Source organism: Passer montanus, unplaced genomic scaffold (genome assembly GCF_014805655.1).
Source record: "Passer montanus isolate IOZ18808 unplaced genomic scaffold, ASM1480565v1 scaffold48, whole genome shotgun sequence".
Classification (NCBI taxonomy): Eukaryota; Metazoa; Chordata; class Aves; order Passeriformes; family Passeridae; genus Passer; species Passer montanus.
Genome location: NW_024369707.1, coordinates 3,900,029 through 3,906,028, shown reverse-complemented (window position 1 = coordinate 3,906,028; position 6,000 = coordinate 3,900,029).

The following is a 6,000-nucleotide window of genomic DNA, read 5'->3' as shown; positions in this document are numbered from 1 at the left end:
CCAAAGTTTTGTTCTGTTCAGGCTGTGATAATGTTCTGAACACTTACACTTTTCCCATTTCTGAAACCCAGTACATGGAATGTTACTGTGCACAACATGCCATGGATTATTCATTTGGTTTTGGTGGTTGTTTTGTTGTTGGGTTTTTGTTCTGTTGTTTTTCAGATTTTTTAAAATTTATTTAAACATGTAACTAGTAAATATTAAATATTCCTGTCACATAATGAAAAATGCTTCTTTTTCATGTCAAGACATTTTGGTTAAGTCACATAAAGATAAGAATTTCGCTTTTTTATCTCCTGGTTGAAAGAGAGTTTTTCTAATTGACAAATGCTTTCAAAAGCAACCTTCTCAGTTGACATTCCCACACATTGTTTCCAAGAGACATGTCTGTCATTGCCACTTCAGCAGAGAATGCATTCTTGAAAGAAATCTTAATTTTTTCACAGCTGTTTGTAACTACAAGTATGGCTTGCAGTGTTAAACACAGTTCAAGGCAAGACACTGCAGGTGCTCTTGCTGTACAGGAGAAGGTACAAGAGGCCTGAGTGTCAGGGGATTCATTTTTCTTGGTAAACCAGTTATTCTGAACAATTTGAAGGTTTGTTTTTGTACTTCTGAAGAAAATGACATGGAGAGAAAGTGCAAAGCCATTACTAGGTTCAGCATTATTTTTCCTGTGTATGGATTGAGATTAGGCTTCTCCTGCAGAAACCCTCCCCTAAGAGGGTATTTGCAGCTACCAGGGATTATCCATATCCACTCACTGCAGCTGCAGGAGCCTGTGCTACATTCTCTGGGGGATTTTTTGTCTGTTGTGCATCTTGTTAGTGCTTTTACTTTTATCTGTTATTGCTACCAGTCAAAAAGCCCTTCTCTCTGCAGTTTGAATAAGACAAATTCTCAAAGATTAATGGAAAAAAATCTTGGTGACAGCATCTCAGATTTTAAAATTACAGTAGTGAGAAACATTTCACTAAAGTTCATAGAATCGGTTTTCTTTTTGTAGTTGTCCTCTAAAATATTTTCTTTCAGAAATGGGGTAACTGAAAAACTTACTTTTCCCATATTCACATGACATAGATTATGTTCTGTATTCTTCTGGTTGAATGTCTGACATTTCAAAGCTCTGTTTCCTGTATTTCCCTCTTTTGTTATGTCCATCTCCATTTTTTTACTCACTGTTCTTTTTCATCCCATTTTGAGTCCAAATGGACATTTCCATGATGTTTATGTATTCTGACACTTGTTATATTCATTGCTTTGTGCAGTGGAGTGTACAGAACTTTGTTTATCAGGCAAGACTCAAACATTACTGCATTGGAGTCACTGATTTGCAATCTCAGTGTTTCAGATCATGCAGTGCATGACAGGTATTTCATGACCTGTCCTGGGAATTGTGACTCTGCCCCTTTTTGCTTTCTTTTTGTCCTTTTTAATTCTTTATATAATCAGATTGCTTAGAGAATTAGAAAGTTATGGACCTGTCTTCTAGATTCCAGTTTTAGACGCTGCTTCAGGGTTACCATAAACACTGAAAGATCTCAGCTCAGAATGGTTAATTCTACTCTAGTGTTCCCCAAATCAGCCCTCAAGCAATGTTTATTAAAATAAATCAAATTCTAGTGTTGTATGAAGGGGAATATGTGAGTTTTGTGAAGTGTGGGTAGATAAAACAACACTGACTGAATATGCTGTTTCTCCTATGTATTTTAATAGTCTTTCCCTCACTGAAGATCTGTGTGAAATTACCTGTATTTCTTTTTGCCCAATCTAAGGCACTTCTAAGACAGCACTAACCAATAGCAGTTTCCACAAATTAGACTGACTAATCAATAATTTAGATTCATTAGTGGAAAACAACAAAGGCCTCTCTTCACTCCCATGGGAGTTTTACAGAAAACAGGCAGGAAATGCTCATCATCAAGTGGAAAAGGTACTGAAGAACTGAACTTCAAAATACATTGGGCTTTAAATACAAATCTCATTTACAGGTCAAGAAATAACTTAGGTCTTTAAACTTTAATGTGAAAATTAAGTTGCTCCTGCTCAGAGAGCTGGGCGAGCATTTCCTGGTTCAGTACTTTATGCAGCCAAATACTACAGAAGCTGTTGGGCTTTATATGTCTAAGTTCTGTCTCTCCCTCTTCTAATTTAGAACCAAAAGAGTAGGAGTTGAACTATCTTACCACCATTCTGTCTTTCACATGTGTCCTAAAGATGGATTTTTTTCAGCCTTGTCGTTTTGTTCATGCCAGTTCCACAACTTCCTTTTTCTACCCATAGGCTCTGGGCTGTCTTGTGTATTGCCAAAATTCCTGTGGGATGTTCCAGCAAATGTAAAATATTATGACTTACCATTATAATTCTATTGCTGTAATAGGATCAAATATGAATATACTCTGTAGTTTAAAGGGTTCCTCTCCCCTCTGGCATGTTCCTCTGAAAGATGCATGAAACAATCATTTTACCAAAACTCTGTGACAGCTTATTTAACTACATCAATCAACTACAGGGTTTTATAGATTAATAATAAACCAATACAAAACAAAAAACAGTAATAGAAACATTGGCACATTCTCTAAAAATAAATGTCCTGTAAAGATTAACTTAAAAATTGAATGCATTTGTCTTACATACAAGATATGCATTCCTATGACAGATATTTTGCCTTCACTGCAACTGTATATAGGCATGTTCTTTCCACTGCCTAGTCTGTGATTACCAACTGGAATATGATCTTGTGCACTTAAGGCACGATGGAAATTCAAGAACTGTGTCAAATAAAGGGGCAAAGCTGAAATATTGATAACCTTTCAACATCACTGGCCAATCTAGAAAGCAGGAAGAGAACCATATGGTGACTGGAAACCACCTCCTACCCCATATTACTCCAAAGAATTAGGTGTATTTCACACAAATAAAAGATGATATTCAAAAAATACAGACTGCTAACTTGTTCATTCCAAAAATCCCGAGCTGATGAGACTGTGCCTTTCTCTTTAGTGTGAGGTCAGTTTCTTATTCACAGCTATGAAGGGTAAAGGCAGGGCTTTCTGTCATTTATCTTTTCTTACTATGTTAATGTCATAGCAGTGGGTGGGAATTGTCCAAGGGAAATGGCATTGCAAGTAAAGATGTAATGCTGTAATTCAATCATATTTGTCTGACCATTTTCTTGCACTGAATTGTCCAGATTTAAATAACTGTCAACAGGCAGTATGATTTATATAACCATTGCTATGACTTTCTCTTGTTCTGATCTCTTACCAAAATGTTTCTATTCATTAATAAAAAGCTACTGCTTGAATAAGGCCAGGCACAGACACACTAATTTATGCTCAGTGGACTGAACCTTGAACAGAGCATATCAGTGAATGTTCTGGCTGTGTTCTTTCCTGGCATTTTCAGAAAACCCTTCATACACGAACATGAAGTGAGGTAGCAGTTCACCCCCAATCTTCTGTACCTAATCCCAGGATTAATTCTGTATGCCCATCAGTGGTGAAGCAAGATGGATTTAATAGCCCATTAGCCTTTCAGCATGATAATTTTCACGTCACTTTTCCTGCTGGGTTAATTGCTTTAAAGTGGATATTATTGACCTCAATCCTGGTGGCAAACAGAGAATGTCTTATTCATCTCCCAAATGTACATTCTTAGAGTCTTGTTTCTTTTGGTCATGACAATAAATCCACTAGATTATGTGTTTGTATATTATAATTTATACCCTATTGGCCCATATTTAAGAGCTTACCAAAGAAACATCTTTCAGATATTATTACCTATGACTGAAGTATTAAATTCTGTTTCTTATGTAAAGAGAAATGTTGCAAGCATAAAAAAATAATTGTTTTACCTCTTGTTAAGAAATTAATTTTAATGCTAAAAGCTGTAGCAGGTGCACCAGGGATTAAGCACTTTTGGAATAAACAGCTGGCCAGTATATTTCAACTGGTCATTAGAAGGAGAAAACGAAGAACAAATTTGAACAGAGAAGCTGCAGGAAAGGAAATTGCGGTTCTAGAGTAGAGAAACAGAAAAATATGTAATGAAAAAGAAAACCCAGGAGTAAAAGCGAAGTGGTTTTATTCATGTGTATTATTTGTGGATATTTTCCTTTAGTGATTTAGAGAAAACACAGAGCAGCTGCTTTGAGGGAATTAATGCTAGCTGTGAGCAGTAAAACAGAAAAAGCAGGAGTGGAGGAGGAGCACAAGTTACGTTATTGCCTGTGGGGAGGTGGAACAGAAGTTACTGTAGCCAGTTTTTAGATCTGTATGTGTCAACAGTGTTACACACAGTTATACTTAGGGCCTTGTGTTCCTCAGGTTCTGACCAAACAGGAGGGTAAGATGCAGATACTGATTGTAGGAGCCCCAGGTGTGCCCACAGACTCTGGAAGAACCCGAATCCCACAGATCTCATTTGTAACAGTGTATCCTCACACACCCCTGAAGTCTCATTCTGTAGTTTCCTGGGGTAAATTTGCTCTGTAAAATGCAGAATGGAGAAGCTTGGTATTTACAAAAAGTAGTTTCTAAACCCCATTAATGTTAACGTAGGTAATTCATCCACTAGTGAAAGCCTATCTTGGCTCAATAGACTTCTCAAACACCAGAATAATGGCAGGACTGTTTCTTCACAAACTGGAGCCATAGGATTCCTACTGAACCTTCTGATTGACTTAAACCGTGCTAGGATTTTCCCTGGGAGCTCAGTTCCACATTTTACTGACAATGACAACGTCAATGACAGCGATGTGGTTTTTATTAGCAGCTGTTCCTGGGTGACATTCACGTGAGTTCAGTCGTGACACGAGCAGGGGAAGCTGCGTGCTCCTGCCTCAGTTACAAACCACCTTTGACTCTGCTTGAAACACAACCTGGCTGCATGGAGCAGCTCTGCTGCAGCAGGTGTGTGGCCAATCACTGCTCTCCAAAGGATATTCCAGGAAAAAAAAAACCAACAACTTGTTTTTTAACCTTCAATTTATTTTTTTTTCCTAAATTCAGGTCATTTGCTTTAGGTCATTTAGGTCATTGGCAAAGGTACAATGTTAGCAAGTTTCGTAAAAGGCAAAATAAATGAAACCTCCTGAATAACAAGACTATCAGCATTTCATAGAGAAGTAAAAAACTAAAGGAAGCAGTGAGAATTTGGTCCTTATAGGACTGGAAATATTTCCTGGTTACTCTTAGGAGTGCTATTTAAGCATTGGTGATTATTTAATGATGTTCATTTTTCACTTTGAACAGCTCCTGCCATCCATACTAGGAAAGAAATTAGAGCATTGCCTTCTGTGTTTAAAACTTAGAACTGGTTGATCAGCTCATGTAAATTAGCACATTGCACATCCAGAGGAGTCAGAAGAGGAAGGACAGATTACTGATGCTGAACACCTAGTCCTAGATTTTTTTTTAACTTAAACTATGAGGAAAATACAGTGTATCAGATCTTGCTTGAATGTGTACTGACGTCAGGAGCACAAAACTTGACCCTAAATACATTGTATTGGGTAATTAAACCTTAAAAGATTTTAATCATACATAGCGTTGCTAGGGTGTTTTGTAAATGAAATCACTGAAATATGAAGTGCATTGACTTTTTTTTTTTCCTAACATTGATTTTGCACACTGTTAGGCACCTTTGTATAGAACAAACACTTATTTTGTGGAAACTGGGGTTTCCTCTTGGGTACCACAAGTACATGACTGCTGGCTCTGCTCTCTCTCCTGCTGTGGGAACCGCCAGCCCGGCACCAAATTCCCAAAGGAAAACTGTGCATTTCTCATCTGCGTCCCAAGAAAGCCAGGGGTGGGGGTCGGGATGTTCTCCCACAAACCCGCTGCCTGCTGCAATCCGCCCTGACGCTCCTCACGGAACCTGGGCCACCAGCCAGGACCCGGGCACCGGGCTGGGAGCGGGAGCGCCTCTGCTCTCGCCACGCTCCGTGCCGGAATTTCCAGACTTTTGCTACACAGAGGGACACGGGCAGCG